We start from the raw sequence: 19,511 nt of genomic DNA, 5'->3' as shown, positions 1-19,511 counted from the left end.
AAGAAAGTTGCTTAGTAAATTTTTACTTCTATTAAAAGTATTTTTTCTAAAAGTGCCAGAACAATCATGCTAGTTTAAATTTTTAGAACCGACCTCCTACTGACTAATACTTAAAATCTAGAAGTAATTTTGGCATTTAGGTTTTTGGCATTTTTGTAAAAAGTACTTTTCATAAGAGAATTATTATTCTAGTTTCTTATATCTATTGTCGACTGTACACTATCGTGCAGAGAACTAGCACATTGCAGAAGTGGTCACATAAATTTTGCCGTTATAGCTGAGTCAGCAAGAGTGATATTTGAATGTATGTGTTTGCAAGCGGTACCGTACACTGAAATACTGAGATACCATTCCGAAAGGCAAACCTACATACTATCGAGCAGTGCTAAAGCCTTTGGATGTCATAGCTATTTCCAACACCACGATAACAAAATATGTATAATAAATAATATCAAATAATCTGACTATTTACCAAGCATATTTGAATCAGAATACTGAATGCAAATAATGAAAATGTAAACAAAAATACACTTTTCTTATTTAAAGCTCTCTCTCAGTACTAAATTTGTAGACACCTCTCGTTGCAGTGCTACGCCGCTCGTAGCCACGTCGTAGCCGCGTAGCCTGCGGGCGCGTAGCAAGTGTCGGCCGAGTCCATTATGTAGCAGATTTCATTTGTTTTCTCTTGCGATAGAAGCGAAAAGCTTTTAACTTGAGGATCTCACATTCTTTTATAACTACCTATATTTTTTTATTGCAACGGATAAACATTGAAGAAGCCTAATAAAGGTATATTTAAAAAAAGGTTTATTGTGGTCTCTTCTAACAGTATTTGGTTAAATAAATTGTATGTTCACCTAAAAATATTATCTTTACGATGAATGAATTCCTATATTTGTACGCCTAAACAACAGCTATATGCCTAAAGAGAGTGACTATGCATATAGGAGGGGAAATATGATTTCAATTTAGTCGGATTCTGTTTAACAGTGGACACACTCTCTATATTGAATTCTATCTAACTGCTACGACAGCACAGTTAGATACAAATGATCGTTTTAATTGTTAACAAAGCTGTTGAGATCGGCAGACGCTCGCGTCTAGCGGGCCAAGTGTTTCGTGCAAATAATTAGCGAGACAGATGTATACATCGTACTGTAGCTATGTCGTGTTTAATTATTTGTTATTGTGATTCTGGGAAACAGATCCAAATGGAAGCTTTGTATAAAGATTTGGGTCTTTGTTGTTAAAATACTAACTTGTTTTTTTTTTCGAGATATCTCGTGAAAATATGTATATTAGTTACTTATGCATTCAAGAGTAATGAGATTTTTCACATAATTTCAAACGCCCAATCCTAGCTTTGATTCAGGTTACACTACATTTCAGTTCTCGATACCTTACTACTTTATTCATATACAAATTACAAGTCTGTTAAAAATAGGGGCGCTAGTTGTGGCGCGGAGTGAGAGCCACGCCATTACGCTATCGGGCGATCTTCGGCAACAACTACACAGTTGTAAGAAACGCCGGAAGCCACACGGGGAGTTATAAGGATTAATGGCCGCGAGCTGCCTAATAATTACCTTCGCTAAATTATTCATTGGCCCGGTAAATACGGACACAATTTAAATTTCATTTGCGGCCTGCATAATTGTGCCTTGTGTTTTCAGTGTTTGGAACTTTATAAAGGTAAAGCCCGTATAGAATAACACCTTATTTCCGTGTTTATATGAATAAGAAAAATATAGTGAAGGAATGAAAATAATGAGCGTAAGACTAGATGTGTAAAACTTTTGGGACATGGGATGCTGATAAAGAATCAATACCAAAATTGCGGCCTGCCTCATGTGTCTATCAATACCACTTGATACTCGTTGTTATATTCTTATGTATTAAGGACACAGAACGAAAACAACTTTTCAACAAACTAGCTTAGCCTCAACTCCCTAGATCAATAAGCCAAACCACTCACAACCCCCAACCTCACTCGATCATCCTGCCTTTGACGGAGCCGAGCTAACCAATCGAGCGCTACTAAAAGGCGATCTTTGATGTGTAAGATGTTGCCAGGTTGAAATAAATAAATCCTCTGGAGGGGCTCGTCTGGTCGAGTGTTGGCGCGGCGGAGGGTGCTCCAGCTCCAGTGGAGAGGTGTCAAGAACCGGCGACGTGCGCAAGAGCCCTGGCGGATAGTGTTACAGCTGGCGAAAACAAAAACAAGACGCTCGTAGAGCTGTGTGTAAGTTTTTAAAAAGTTATGGTTGTTTCTGCGATAGCTAGTCTGCGAGTGGATCGTGTACAGTCGCCGATCGGCGCGCGCTCGGGACCTGACTCTGTAATGGAGTGTTTGTTTTATTCATGTTAGGTAGTAATTAAGATTCCTGTTCTAATGAGGTCTTCTCATGTTCTATTTTTGACAATTCGATCAGATGGACGCCTTAATTTAAGCTAAAACTGATTTTATCACGGAAATGATTCTGTGGCGGACTGTATTACTATGAATCCAAAATACGACAAATCAGGTTACGGAAGAAATCAGTGAATTAAACCCGTCAATGCAATTCATTTTTTTTTAGACGTTCAATCCTTAGTACGAGTTCTTACATTCATATCATATATTTTTTACAAGCAACGCGGAAATTAAACGTTAATAATATATTTTAATTTACACACGATGTCCCACATGTGACCTAGTTCTAGCCTCGAGCACAGTCCCACTACAGGCGCTATCTCACACCGTTCATTTACCTAATTTTAAGGCTCTTCAGTTACACATGGCACATTAGTTCACTTTAAGACAAGACGATTTAAACTGTGGCTCAGGTGGGAATTGTTCGGCGCACAAATTCGACAAGTGTTTAGTCGTTCGAGTCTAGCCCTAGGAGGTCCAAAGTGGGTTACAGTCCCTAATAGTAACGTGGTGTCACACATAGGGTATAGCGTAATGGGCATATAACTGTCCTAATGTTTGGCGGTGTTCTATTTTGATACCACAAATTTCTACCATAGTCTTCACATACGATGAATCATGCATAGTCTAATCAAATCAAATCAAATCAAATCTTTTATTGCCATCAAGTGTACATTGATCTTAAATAAAATAGTAAGTACTTACAACTTGATACCCATAGTGGGCACTGCAAATTTACTTAAAGCTAGTAGGAATCAATTTCAAAAATAACAAAAACAAGCTTAACATTATCCACCAATGAAATGGCTATTTCACTTAAATAATAACTAAATACCTATTAAGAATTAGATCAGAACATCATACTTCTCGGCAATTTTGTGGTTCATAAATTCTTTAATAGAGTCTATGCATAGCTTAATATGCAAATAGCAATGGTGCTACAACTATAAATGTGTAAAGTTGCGCCGCTGACGACACAAGTTTCTAGCCACGTTCCTCGTGAGTAGGTATCACACGCGGACACAACCGTGGAATAATTAAATGTTTCAAGCTGATTTATTTGCTAAACGACGAAATATTACAATTTGCTAGTAACGTAGGATAACTTTGTACAAGATAGCATTGATATGCCACTGTTTGTAGTGCATATAAATATCTAGTTTAGTTAGATAAAACAGAGTCATTACTTTCATAAAATTCTACCACTAACATTACAATAAACAAAATTCAAACATATTCCACGTCTTAAATATTACTCAAAAGCTTTAGAACTATTTGAACTTCGCTATTTTTGCATACATATCCTAGTAACAAGGGTCTCCTCACACCTAGCTAGGGGAGGCACTCTAGCTTACGTAAAACTAACTCTAACCTCCAACCCAACCAGATTGATCGTAACACTGTATTACTTGGAAGATATACAAATCAAATACTGACATAGCAACTTAGCTAGTGAGTGGAACTTTTTCGTTACACACGAGTGCATTTTATCGATACACAATCAATTTCCACACAGTGGGTTTTAAAATTGAAGTTCTACCGCTGGCGATATGGCGGGTCTCATTTTCTTTGCCTTCTCTAACAATTTCATGACAGCTCTCTATCGTATTTTTACGAAGCTAGAGCACGTTCGCGGCGCGGCCATGTTTGCCGACCACTCGGCTCGGCGACTCTCGGTAAGCGGTTTCCAATAGCCGACGAGGAAAGAGTCTCGCGCGATCAACTCCCTATTATACGCGGTGTCTGCCGGTTTTAGATTGAAACTGTTCTATTGAATAGTTTCTGCTATTTCATGGAGCGAATATTTCACGTATTTTTTACAATGATTACAACAAGCTTGCCTTTGCTGGGGTCCACCAATCCGTACTGGGCTCGTTTGGTGGACTAGGCCTTAACTCTTCCTTCATTGGAAGGAGCAGTGGGGACGTGATGGGTTGTGGTGATGATGACTACAATATTGCTGACAATAATGTTTTGCTGCAAATATATTACATATTTTTTTCATGAGACTCCTCTGTTGATATCGTAGTGGCCAACCTTGTATTCTAACTATCCTGTTTCCTAATGTCACCTACACAGCATGCTACACTGACCTGACATATTTAGCTAATAAGAGTTAAAATCGTGTAAAAGGGACGAAAGTAATAAAGTCAGTTTTGAGCAATGGCAGAAGTCACGAAAGGGTATAAATCAAGTAAATTACGTACGCAGCGGCAATGATTGGACGCAAGTGTGGGTTTGTGTGGATGGATATAATACCTCCTAATCAGCTAGAAAATTGCAGATTGCCAGCAACTTGTGGGCCAAGGTCCGACACATGGTTTTTGTGTTATTTTTTACATTCAGACAAATTTTATCATTTAGATTTTTTTACAAAAATAAAGTAACTTTATGTATTTATTTCTAGTATTATAGAAATAGTTATCTTATAAATTATAAACTAGTAAAATGCCCATCCTTAAAAAAAATGTTACTTTGATTTTGTAAAGAAACACCTTAAATTTTCATAAAATCTTCGATCTTTTGTTTGTTTTGTAGTCTTTGAATAGTGTACAATATAATAGACATTTTTTTTAGTTACCTCTACTCCTATACGATATATTCCAATGAAACATGAAATAACAGTCTAAATTTAAGTTTCAATTCAAATTTATATTTTCAACAAAAATTGAAATGAAACCGTTATTCATATTTTATAGTCATTCAAATGAAACAAAATGAGTTTTTTAGGGAGCAGTGTAATTCTGCCTGGAATTTGCCATTTTCCTTTCATGTTTTGTGTAACTTTCAACTACAAAAGAATATTTTTTTTGCAAACACGAGTTTAATGAAATACCTCAAAGTTACAAAAGTTTGGTCTTGAGGTCAAAGGAGCATTAAGGACTAATCTACAATTTTGTAGGCGGGTGTCAGTGTAAACTAAAATTCAATTTTAGTAGTAGGACTGCTGCCACCTGTGTGCAAAATACGGACGGATGGTTTTGAAGTAAAATGGAATAGTGTTTATTTCACATTGCTCCGTTTCAGCATATAAAATCGGTGAGAAATATCAACAAAGCCTGTGTGTTGACAATTATCTAACATTGATTATGTTCGTTCATATTAATATATAAGTACTCGTATTATATTAATATACATAAAATGTACATTTCTTTTATATAATTAAGATGTTCTTTTATGTTGATGATTAGCAAACAACACGAATACAGATGTTAAGTAAAGTTTCTAGTGAAGATTGCTATTCCGAGGACAGTCAGAGTTTATCGTAACCGGCGGTTTCGGGGAAAATTAAGAAAATTCAAGCGCTGAGGCGTCACTTTAGGTTAAGAAGGAAGTTTCGGAGTGCCGCTACGCGAACCACGGCTCTATCTCGTTACTTTAACGTACCGATTGCTTGGCAACTCTCTATCGTTTATTCCTGTTAAGCTAAAGTAACCCTCGTGAGGTATCCCGCCACAATAATTGTTCGTAATTAAGGAAATCTGCCGCGCCTGCCGATGCTGCCAATTAACGGAAATCGTGATAAATTCGCCCAGCGAGTGGTGGCCGCCCGCCCGCCTTTTATTGCAATAATAATTAATCAGCTCGCAGATTTATCAGATTTCAAGGGCTGTACCTGGGAGTAACATCACAACTCAAGGCACAATTTATTTTTCAATATTATACTATTACTCTTATTACCCTTTTAGACTCTGCCAAAACGTGTTTTTTAAGTATAAACTACATGTGAAAGAAATACTTTATTTTTTCTAGGTCTCTATCAAATCAACAGACACAGAAAATTCAGTCAAACTTATGATTTACCTCGAGTTCGGTCGAGAGTTATAAGATGTTATATCAAACGCCTTAGATATTTCAATAGACCGTTTCAGCTGAAGCAGCAATGACCTATAAAGTAAAGGGTGTCCCATTGTGAAAGCTGATATTCAAGAGGGGAAATGTATGAAAACGGTGACCGGAGCCGTGAATGGGTGTCATTGTGGTTCAACAAACAAAGACGGCCGTTTCAATACATAAGCGATACGGTTTACCGTTAGCCCGACACGATACATAATTAACTATTACATGTAGGGACTTGGAAGGTTTTTAAAATTGACGTATAATTTATTGTTTTCTAATAGATCGTATTACGTTAATGTTAGATTTCAGTTATTAATTAGCATACGTTTATACCTAGATAAGTTATAAGAGTTAATGGATTCACTGTACAAGTTTATCGGTCAGCTATATTTCCTAATCATTGAGCCAAACTTTAGACGTTGCATCACTATTAATTCAACAATGGTGGCCTAAAGTAAACCCGAACATTAACATTCCAAAAGCGACAGTAAAAACCCCGAACAATTTTACGCAAAAATCCGTGAATAAGCAATATGAAGATAAACGAACGACACAAAACGACATAAATACACGCGATAAAAATCTTCCGACGGACTACAGAAGGGAGGCGCGGGGAGGAGGAATACCGCTCTCATCAACAGCACCGGCTTGGGGTCGGATTCTGGGTCACCCGGCCACTGGGTACGGCGGATATTATCAGTGATCTTTCTAATTACTGAACAACATTCAAAGAACTGTTACTGACACAACTTTTAACTTAATTCGAGAAATTGGAAGCTCTGGAAGCTCTGTAGTTTGTATCACCCGATCGGATCAAGGAGTCGGATAAAACATATGTGTTTTTGCATCTCAACAAAAAATATTCGTGCTGATCACTGCGGTGGACACATGATGATGCGGTCCATGCGGTCCGACCGATTTCGGTCACAGCGACCGCTTCGAGGATCAGACTCGTCGCTCGTGTGCTCGCATGTGGCTTGTGTAGCCTATCTTATTCGTGAAGATCCTCGCACATTGCGGGTATGTGAGCACACCATTCTCATAATTATATTGAGTTAGCGCAGGTGTTCGGGCTTTTAACTCATAGCGCTTCAAGTTGAGTTCGGCGCGCCGGTGGACTTCAAACTCGGGTGCATGGCTGGCATGCTTCTCCCACTGAGAAGGCTCTATGCCGCACCTGTTCATGTGACGCTTCAGCACATCTTTGTACCTGAGGAGTTGTCCGCCATGCTTTCGCTTGCCCTCCTCAAGTTCTGAATAGAAGATGCGCTTTGTGACCCTCTGCTCTGACATCCTAGACACGTGTCCGCACCACCTAAGCTGTCGCCGCATGAGGTAAGAAGCCTCAATGCCACCCACATTGGCTCGACGCAGCACCTCGGCATTCCTCACGCGATCGCCTTTTGTTTTTGATAATTCATAATAAGGTAGCCAAAGTTTCAGAATAGCTTATCGTATGTTAATTTAACACTTTTGGAATACTCGTACTAACAATCGAAGTTTCCTCCCTTCCACTCATATCCCATACATCACTCGGATCACTCCCCATGACAGGCTGATTATATTTAGTTTGTTTTTTTTATTTATACATCGCTTGATAATGCAGCACTAAACTTCTCGCAGATATTTATCGTATTCTACGAGTATCTACTTTCTTATCCGTATAATTATCTATCTCCACGTATTTAAAAAAATCAAGATTCGTTCGACTTCAAAAAAAGTAGGAGGTTCCCAATTTGTCTGTATGTTTTTTTCATAATATCTATACAGCACAAACATTTTCTTATCAGATGCCTTCAGTGGTTGTCATTGACTTCTGACGGCATAGTTTATCATATTCATAACATAATACTTTAACATACAAATTAGTATTCTAATCCCGTAAATACCCACTGAACTGCCGAAAGCTATTAGCCAAACGATAAGTTTGACTTGGCGTCATGTTTGGCATCAATAAGGCTTAAATACTCAAAGAGAAAGTTCTCACAAACGGGCTCCGATATCAAGCGATTTGGCTCATCTTACGCCTCTCCCCTAAATAATAATAAGAAAACTATCACGATGGGACCGTAACGTAAGATTTATTTAAATGTCATCAATCATTATAAGAAGGCTGTAAAGAGACTAAAATCTCGTAATGTCACCATCAACAAAGATTTAAAAAGCATTTTAAAGTATGTACTTTCTATAACATACTTTTACGCAGACTATTTTTATTATAAAGAAATTACCTACTTACACTAAAAATATTATTAGGAAAGCTAATCACAAATTACAACTTTGTATATTTCATAATGGGAATTTTACTTTGTAAAGTCTTTGGCAAACTGCGTCAGTAGCCGTCACTGTATCAACGTAGAACAAAATATCGCTCAAAGTGTTGTACAATAGACACAATTTATCCCGTCATCGGCATTTCGGGTCATTAATTTCGCCGGGTGTTAACCAATCAAGTATTTCAAGCTTTGTCACGTTCAGAAACGATTAGAGTAGAGTAGAATATCTATAGCATGAAATTAAGGTTAAGTTTACTGTGATAGAGTCGTCAGTTAATATCTTTCGCACGGTTGGAGCTATGAAACTCTGCATGTTAACATTAACCTGCTCTTTATGTCACGTAAACAGCTTTTAACTATTAAGTTAAACACGACAACGCTAGAAAATTTAATAACATTACACAACTTGCAAATTAAATAATTTGATGGTTTAATTATAAGTAGGTATTATAAGCAGAATTAACTTGTCTAAGATTATAACGTATATTATAATATTATGTTGTATTTTCCTGATAGACACCTAGATGATCCACAAATTACCATTTTAATAGTTTGCCAACACAATAAAAGCAGCTTTAAATATAAAAGCAATTTTTACGTCCTGTTTTAAGTGACTTGGAAGTGTGTAGTAAACATACGATTATGATTGCGCCATCGTAAAACCGTGTCATATAAAAGATTTCAACTGATATTATGAATATAATCAACACCAGCGGTCTAATATTCAGGTTAAATGTCGCCATAACGCGTCACGACACCGACACCGTGGCTCAGGCGTTAGTGAACCTGCTTCTGGAGCTAGGGGTCACGGGTTCGAATCCACCGATTATATGTACCTATATTACAGGCTCAGCCCAATAAAATATACACTATCATTGTGTATTCATTTGGTCAACGGTCATGATTGAGATCCAAGTGACGGTACTGAGTGGCTGATGGGTGTCATTTTTGATAATCTACCCAAAACGCGTAGCTAGCGGAGATATCGTGAAATGGATTATCCAATTATTAAATACATAAGGAGGATGAGGACCAGGCATTATTTGCAAGCTCAAATCAACATTTTCAAAGGATGCTATGCCATCCAGCCTTCCAATTTTTTGAGAACATAATATATGTAAAAGGTATGACAATAATTATCACACCACATATTTTCCTAGCTCACATTTTATAAATAACTGCTTATATCCCTACAAATATAAGAACCAATTTTCATTCCCAAACAGTTCACAGACCAAGGAGTAAATAAATATAGCACAGACAAGGCTCATTGTGTCGATGTCGGCGTGACGGCGTTACTCCACCATTCATGATCCGGCAAGGACGGGCGATCGATAGCGGGTGGTTGGCTCGACACGCGGCCACCACGAGTGTAGACTGTGGGGCACCCTGTATAACGTTATGTATATGAACGCTATGATGTTTGGGCTACAGACGGCAAACATAACATATTTCTCTTTAGGATGACATAGATTGGAGATGGATAGAATTTAAGCCTCATTAAAAACGGTTTATATACGCCTTGCAAACTTATCACTTGAATTACAAATGTACACCGAAAAGCAGGTGGTTTTTGCATGTATTGCTGTAAATAAAATTACTGTTGACACCACAGACCTGTATTTGAATAGACAACGCTTGTCTCATCCCTTGTATAGAAACCAAGCGTGCCATTATTTTTATACCTACTGTCACGTCAGTCACGTCACTTGAACGATTTAGTGATGGGAACTCCACGTCCGCGAATAAAAAATAATTAGTTCATAATATCGATTTCGCAATCGATTACATAATCGAGTTCATCGAAAGAGGAATGATAAAACGACAGAGGAATGATAAATCAAAAATAGGCTATTTGACTCATATCAAATTCAGGAGAATAAAATTAAATGAGTATTTATTGCAATATTGAATTTACGAAACCAAAATATATTGATTTCGTCAAATTAAACTCCAGGATGGTTTCATAATTTCTATTTAAAAATAATTATGTTTTCATTGACAAAATATTAAATTAATTATAATACATAGGTATATATATTAAATTAAATATTAATTTTAAAAAATAAGTAACCATATATACTTGGTACATTTGTTAAAACACAGATATTTGTTCTCGGGTCTTGGATTTGCCCGTAAAATGGCAATACGCCCGCCACTTATTACATTGGGACAAACATAACACTCTGGCGAAAAGTGGGTGCAGCAATGCAAATGCACCTCTGCCTACCCCGCAAGGAAGTAGTGAAGTGAAAGAATAGTGGCAGTAAGATGAATGTGTTTTTTTGTTATCCGTTCGTATATATATGTTCACGTTGTTCATATCATATCAATGAAAGAAAGCTTAACCGATACACAAATTGATTTATTTCTAGTATGTTTTGGGTAATGTAATGTAGGATTTTCTTGTTCAACTTCTACTGTGTGAAAAAGGTATAAAAAAATACGGTAAAAACCGGTGAAAACCCGGTTTTACGTTTCCGTACTTAAAAACTATCGATATAACTAAGTATCGATACTTTAGGAGTACTTATTTAAGTAGTATCGAAAAAAGATTTGAGTATTATCGAAATGAGTAGGTATTAATACTTTGGTGGTATCGGAACGTCCCTAATGACACTGCGCTAAAGGAAGATAATTTCACTCCCTTATTACACGCGAAGTACATGCACTTGCGTTGTCTACTCAAATACAGGTCTGTGGTTGACACAGACACGTCATTTCCTTTTTTCTTCTTCATTATTTACTCTTTCATCATTCAGCAATGGACCCATGCTTTCCACTGCTATACCCGAACGCTGATTCTGTGGTTATTCTACACTCACGGGCAATTAAATAGTTCCACTGAAAAAAGCACCAAATTACTCCTACCTAGCTTAATGACGCCTTCTACAACATTGAAGTAGGTACATTAAACAGAGCATCAGGATATTACCAACAAAAAACGGTAGTATTTTGTTAAAATTTTAAATTAAATGTTTGAAATACTTGGGGTCGTTTGGTGTCGTAATGTTTTGAGTGGACCTATTTCATTGGCCGTGAGTGTAAAACTATTATATTCCAAGTCAAGCTTTTAACTGACGCCTGCGTCATCCTTTCACCGTAAATAGGTAGATATATGCAAAGGAAAGTGCATTTGCCCCAAGGAGATTACTGCATTAATGTATCTTTTGACCCAGATTGAGAGTGAGTGTAAACAGCTGACCTATTTGTGGATTACTTTGACATTTAGACCAGACGTGGGAGGCAGGTAGACTAAGACCCTGTTTTACAATCACTAGATAAAAGCTATCTGTGGGAATCATTCGTAATTCTCTCTTAAGTTTTGTTGCATATTTTGTATTCTTAATATTTGCCCATTGTGAAACAGGTGGCAAGGGTGGCTCGTAATAACCTTAAATCGAGATTTTAATCTGTCTTTGTCATGCTTTGACAGTATACACCTCTATAGTTTTTAGAAGTTTCTTGCCGCTTATTTTTTAACCGACTTCAAAAAAAAGAGGAGGTTCTCAATTCGTCGGGATCTTTTTTTTTATATTTTTTTATGTATGTTCACCGATTACTCCGCCGTTTATGGACCGATTTTGAAAATTCTTTTTTTGTTGTATTGCATTGAGCTTCCAGGTGGTCTCATTTTTTTCAGAATTTTAGTTCACCCCCAAGGGTGGGTAAAGGGGTAAAAACAGGGTATGAATTTCCATTTTGGGCACCTAGTAACCGATTCTAATGAAATTTAGAACGTAAATATAGTTCTTATAACAAAAAAATATGATGGTGACCTTGAGCTGATCTGATGATGGAAACGGAAGGCAGTCAAGGGAACTCCTCAACGGTATATAGCAACTACCTCGTGTTTAGGCTTGAATGATTCGTATTCATTAGTAGGACTTTTTGGTATCATTTGCATCTTACTTTTGATTAAAAATTATTGCAAATAAACTAAAAACTATGAAATCCTAACTAATATTATAAATGCGAAAGTAACTGTGTCTGTCTGTCTGTCTGTCTGTCTGTCTGTCTGTTACTCTTTCACGCCAAAACTACTGAACGGATTTGAATGAAATTTGGTATACATACGGTCTAGACCCTGGGAAAGAACATAGGCTACTTTTTATCCCGGAATTCCCACGGGAAACCTTTTTAAGGCGAAGCGAAGCGCGCGGGAACAGCTAGTAAAATAATAATTTAAAAAATTAAAAAACCGACTTCAAAAAACCACTAAAATGTAAGAAATAATTTAAGGTTTACACAAATTATATGTGACAGTACAAATATACCTAAGCAGGAACTGTTCTTTTTTGAAGTTGGTGCCATATTTCTTCAGATTACTTTGTCACCGCACCAACATCAAAAAAGAACAGTTCCTGCTTAGGTATATTTGTACTGTCACATATAATTTGTGTAAACCTTAAATTATTTCTTACATTTTAGTGGTTTTTTGAAGTCGGTTTTTTTATAGAATACAAACTAATGCCGACAATGATAACATGATGATAAATGTTTATATACGACAGACAGGCGTAAAATATGCAATAACCTTACATAAATATTGCAAACAGAACATCCCCCAACCCAACACATCTCCTGTTTATCGAACAATGTTGTCCATATTCAAACTTTGTAACTTTCACTACGGTTTAGCAGGTTACAGTTACACGTGTAGATATTAATAGAATAACAGCAGTTTTATGAGCCTAACCGAAGTAAAACCAGGTCCGTGACCTCACTCAGGGTTTAGCGGAAACATGCCTATCATAGCATTGTGTTGAGGTGGAAGTTATTTCATCATCAGGAAGCAGCTTTTTATTTATATTTTTGAGAAGGAACATATGTATATCCCAGATAACATATAAGCTTGCTTAAAGTTTGTTTTTTGTTTGTGTGATATATAGTAGCAACGTCAAATTTCCTATGGCAAGTTTATTTCAAATTTGCTGTAAGCTTGTGAAAGTTGGTTTTCTATGTCAAGTTTATTGCAAATTTGCCGTAAGTTTGTGAAAGTAGTGGTTATATAGTGGCTGACTGCTATGCCGAAAGTCCCGGGTTCGATTCCCGGCTGGGGCAGATATTTGTTTAAATATTTAGGTAGCTGCAATTTTCTTATTTTTATTTAGAGAACTTTATTATTCCTATCAAATAAGCATGTGGCGGACACCTCGCCGCACAATCAACAGATGGCGCTCGGGACGCAACACACAGAACATGTATGGAAACGAAGCAATTCTCTATGAAATCCTACATCACGCATTCGAAGTTTTTCACCTACGCTGCTATATATACAGAGCCTCAAAACTAATCGTTGGGCAGCAAGTTAATTGGATATCTGTTCACAACCTCGACCATAGAAGAACGCGGACTCCGGTTTACCCTCTCGACCGACCACCAGCACGTGGGACAGCACACTGCACCTCGGCAGGTCAGCATGCAGAGCCAGTCTCTCCTGGTCGACGCAGCACCCTGCCAAAATGCTGTCCACTGCAAATATGTCGTGTGGACATTGCAGTCTTTTTAATCCGATAATTATGCCAATTTGTCGTGTCAAAAATGCAGCAAGTTTGTTTAAGGGAAACTAGAAAGTTTGATATAAACTTGCCACAAGTTTACTCACTTGCCTCATCAGACTTGTTGCAAGTCTTCTCATTTGACAGTTCAAACTTAATGCAAGGCTGAAACAAATTTACATTGCTATCTGATATGCTGCTTTTTATCCCGGAATTCCCACGGGAAAACTTTTTAGGGCAAAGCCAAGCTCACGGAAACAGCTAGTTTTGCATAAATGATACTGTATCAATTAATTTGTGTTTGGGCCGCCGTATTAAAGAAGGTATCAAAATGACAATCTGGCTAAACGTTGATACGCCGCATTGCAAAGTGGCTGTTTTGTTATGCGGCTAGCCGTAATGTAATACGGCGGATTATACGATCCGGCTGCGAGATGTCTATATATATATTATTGTCTTTCTTTCTGTGGTTTTCAAATTTCATTTCACAAATTAACACATTGGGCATACAGAAGAATCATAGTTTAGATACATAGATAGATGGAAAGAATATTCTTTATTTGTACACAAGAATAGGTACAAAAAAGGCGGTCTTATCACTAAAAGCTACATGAATCTATGAAATTTCGTTGAGTCTTGTAAATATTAGTGTCAAAATATGTATATGAAAATATTTAAGTACCTATATTATTTATTTTTTAAGAATCACATAGCAGGACCTTGTTGTTAGGGGCCACATTACCGCTCGCTCGAGCAACACGATCCACATTTAAAGAACTTTCAAATCTAGGACAGGATACAGCAAACTCTCAACACCCTTATATTTGGTTGCGGATTTAATACATAGAGTCAAAGTAATAAACGTTCATTTGATCAGTGACGCGACCAAAATTACATATACACAGGTATTGTTAGTTTTATATTATTTACTAGCTGTTCCCGCGCGCTTCGCTTCGCCTTAAAAAGTTTTCCCGTGGGAATTCCGGGATAAGAAGTAGCCTATGTTCTTTCCCAGGGTCTAGACCGTATGTATACCAAATTTCATTCAAATCCGTTCAGTAGTTTTGGCGTGAAAGAGTAACAGACAGACAGACAGACAGATAGTCAGACAGACAGACACAGTTACTTTCGCATTTATAATATTAGTTAGGATTTACTGCTCTAACATAAATAATTTACCTCTAATCTATGTGTAATTCTGTATAACATTTTACAAAAATAGTAAATCAATTGTTTAGACATATGTATTAAATACTAACATAACATAATAATAGTTTTAATTGTGAAAGGTCTTGTTATTGCGGCATACGGCATTTCGATCAATAGGCCTTTCTAAATAGGCGCAGTGTATCAAACGAACAGTACTTTCGCAGCGTGTAAATTCCGATGGCTATTAACTAGGCTATGGCTAGGATAAAGATTCATACTTATCTAAAATAGAATACAGAATAAAATATTATTTTATTGTTGTCTGGTAGAGATTGCTATAAGCATGAAGGCCGCCTTTTTGTACTGTTTTTAATTTGTATCTTTTCTGTTTTAGAGCAAATAAAGAGTATAATATTTAAAGAGTATTGTAATTGTATCATTGGAATTTCGTTTACCGTTGGACCCAGCTTCTCATTGTACTAGCAACTCTGAACATCCGATTTCCCAAAGCATCTTATAAGTACTAACGAAAGCATTACCTCCACTTCTACAGCAAAATATTCTTTAGAGTCATTTCAAAGGACGAAAAATAAATATAGTGGCAAGGTAAAGTGACAACTGGCAATCTTGTAAAATGCGTAATTACATTTATCAATGAAAGTTATACTGATAAAATAGCCGGTGGGACGACTTAGCACAGGAACACTACAACAAAGAGTCATTGAAGAACCATTTATCAAGGAATAACAATACAAGTACGTACCTACAATGGCTACTTTATACATCACTAACAGTGACTTTTTAATGTACTTACCTGCAATGACCTATATAGGACAGAGTTTTGTTTTATCCTTAGATATTTTATGAGCAAAGTGGTGGTTGTTTATTTATTTATACTTTGATTGCACAGTTTACAAAATTAATTATGTACAGTCGGGTGAACTTAATGCTAATTTTGTAAAGCCGCGTACACACCGGGCCAACGAACGCCCAACGAACGCCAACGGTGATCCCAACGATGGATATTATTCATACATAATACAGGGCAGATTGTAGCAACGAAGGTCAACGAAAAACGTTCGTTGGCGTTCGTTGGCCCGGTGTGTACGCGGCTTAAGTGGAACTTTTTCATCACTCGCGAGTGTTGTCACTTCATCATAACTACCAAACTTACGCTAAATATTGATATTGTTGGAAATCCTAGCCAGGTCTGTTCACAGAAAATTAAGTAAAACACATGATACAACACTACCTACGTGCATTTAGGGGGACTACTATGGCTCGTATACAAAATCTTTCACCTAGACAACCAATCACAGTTCACTCTAAGGCCCGGGTCTCCTATTTACTCCGTAGGTCGCGTCAAGTGTCACCGCCGTAGGCCGCGTCGCGATGCTCACTACGTTTACGCGCCAACGTCGGCGTGTGAGGGAGACCGCATCAGTACATTTGTACATTTCTATAACTGGCAGTTAGAAAGCGACCGGTCAGAGTAGGCCTCAAGAATATCTAGCGGCTGTTCTCTGACTTCCCACTGACTTAAAATTCTTATCAGAAGCAAAACTTGTTCTTGTGTTGAAGCCAACAAAGTTTTCCGTTTAAGATGCGTTTTTAAGATGGCGGCCCGGCTCTGCAAGTAATGGCCTCAAACAAAACAGCGTAGTTTTTAATAATATTCTTCATAAATTATAATTTAATTAGATTAGAGATAATTGAGATTTTGTAAGTCCAAAATTTAATTTGTTTTGCGTGTAGAGAATCATCATTACGACCCATTAGGTCAGCACGGGTCTCCTTCAATGAAGAAGGGGTTTTAGGCGTAGTCCACCACGCTGGCCTAGTGCAGGTTGACAGACCCCAACACAAGTGTAGAGAATACAAGAGAATAATAATTAAATTTGATGAAATCATTGTGTAGTTGCGGTATCCATACCATAGACTAGAATATTTGATCCATACTACAAAACGTTGGCATCGCTTCAGTTCAAGTTCAGTACTTAAGTATCCATGTTGTAATTGTAACAAATCAATCGGTAGTTACGACATCAAGGCTATAACTTGCTCTATAATTGATAATTTTCCCATCGATGCAATAGGACAAAGGAATTTTATACTTTGACTTAATCAATTAATGTGAGTGGGAACCATCGGCTTCATATGCAATAGGCTTTTATGATTCATTGCACTATATAAGTATAGGTACTGTATAACACTTTAGTGATAGTTGTTTTCAAACTAGACATAACGGTGAAATTATAGTTGAAAGATTGTATGGAAAATGGTATTGCTTTGTTTATTTATTTATTTAGTGTTGAAGTAGGAGGTATATCCATCACAGCTACCTCTAATACATGTTTAAACTCGGTCTTCCATGCATTTATTTATAAACACTTTATTGTACATTATAAAGTTAATAAAAGGTGAATAACATTAAAGAAAACTAACAATGTACAAAGGCGGGCTTATTGCCAAAAAGCAATTTCTTCCAGCCAACCCTTGTTAGGTTGGGAGAAGACGACATTAACGCTTTGAATCAATTAATAGCACAATAAAATATTAACAAATTAGCCTATCAGTATATCTTAATCTTACTTAAACCTACCTACGAAATATGCATAACTATAGTACAATAGTATATATGTCGCAGGCATCTGGTTTAATCTCCTGTTTGATTGAACCGCTAGCCCGTTCATTGGATGACGCTAATCAGTTGAATGACTAAAGAACAACTCGTCAAGTGGTTGACTGTAACGTCAAACGTCTTGTCTGAACGTTATTCAGCGAAGTCGTTAAATGGGATATAGTATAGCAACTTTGTAATGTCTGGTTAGGATGGACATGACCAGACAAGAGTCAACAAAAAGACTATGTTACAAAGCTCTCATCTCACAAATTAACTAAACAATAACAATAAACGTACCTTGATATTGTTGTTCATAATTATCCAGTTTCAGCACATTTTTTTTCTTTGAAACTATCCGCCGGCGGTGTAATAATAGGTAAATCCATGTTGTCACACTATTTTAACATAAATAACGCACTTTAAAGCTAATTTATTTGCAAAAAATAACAATACAAGTGCTTTTTGTGTCAGCTGTTCGCAGTTAGACGCCATATTTGTTTTATTCACCACCTGACTGATTTTAAGTCCGCTAACTAGTTGGACGTTTTGTGACGCTTGTACAATCAACGTTCGGCCTAGTCATACAACTGAATAGCGTCATCCAATGAACGGGCTAGCGGTTCAATCAAACAGGAGATTAAACCAGTTGCCTGCGACATATATATGATTTTATACATGTCCCTACATATAATAATACATATATACATATATAAATACTATATAAATACTGCTTACATAAATATTATAAAAACCTACACAAATAAATCAGACAACTGTGAAAACATAATACTTAACTATTTCATTAGAAGTTTGATGAATAATGAAGTGATGATGATGATGATGATGTACATAATATGCGTTGAGAGAGAGTACCTACCCGTGTTTAGCATTTTGCTACGATAACTTAATTAAGTACGCTACAATTTATTCGGTAGGTAAGGATGATTAATTATAAAATATAGTTGCACTTAATATATAATTTAATGTTGCTGAAATGTATTGTACTTGTAAAAGATTTAAACACATACAATAAATTTCAATTTCCGCGATGCCAGAATAAGCCGCTTACTAATTGGCCCGACGATAAAATCCTTTTGTAAATAATTCACGTTCGCATTGTGGATTTTCTCGGACATTCTAGATAGTTATTTGAATTATCATTCATCGACATGTTGAGTTATGATTGTGAGATGACATTGATAACCGAAAAAAATAACATACATACTGAAGAATTCCACCTTTTTTCGAAGTCGGTTAAAAAGAAAGTGTATTCTTGCGGCTTGCCTAATTTTGTAACTCCGTTGAAGGCAAACGGCCCCGGAAATGCAGTGGCAGAGAAAAGCTATCATAATTATTCATATTTTATAAACAATAAAAATAAGTATGAAGTTTGATTGTTGAAATAAATTACAGTAAGCGCTGCATGGGTATCATATCATAAGTTCTTTTTTCGCTAACAAAGTCAATTTGTAGAAAAAGTACCTACCCGTCATTTAAGTATAAATACTTTACTGTGCTTGACTTGTGATTAGAATTAATTTCAAGTTATGTAGGTCACTTGTAGCCGAAAAAGAGGCACTTTCGAAATTGCAATCTCCGAAACGTGTTCTAAATAAAAGAAATAATCGAAGAACAGAACGGCAGTGGTTTTTCCCCGACATCGACACCCCAAGTGAACAATATGGCTGTGCTTATATTCTCTTTGTGAA

General features: G+C 36.7%; 1 protein-coding gene across 5 annotated transcripts in view; it reads right to left on the bottom strand.

The window, feature by feature from the left end:
• The window catches only part of LOC119690624 (sodium channel protein 60E-like), a 146,350-nt gene that overhangs the window by 108,800 nt on the left and 18,039 nt on the right, over positions 1–19,511 (bottom strand). The gene's annotated exons all lie outside the window — the stretch shown is intronic.

This window comes from Plutella xylostella, chromosome 19, assembly GCF_932276165.1.
Source record: "Plutella xylostella chromosome 19, ilPluXylo3.1, whole genome shotgun sequence".
NCBI classification, from domain to species: Eukaryota; Metazoa; Arthropoda; class Insecta; order Lepidoptera; family Plutellidae; genus Plutella; species Plutella xylostella.
The sequence above is the reverse complement of the archived record's forward strand: the minus strand, read 5'-3'. Positions and strand labels throughout refer to the sequence as shown.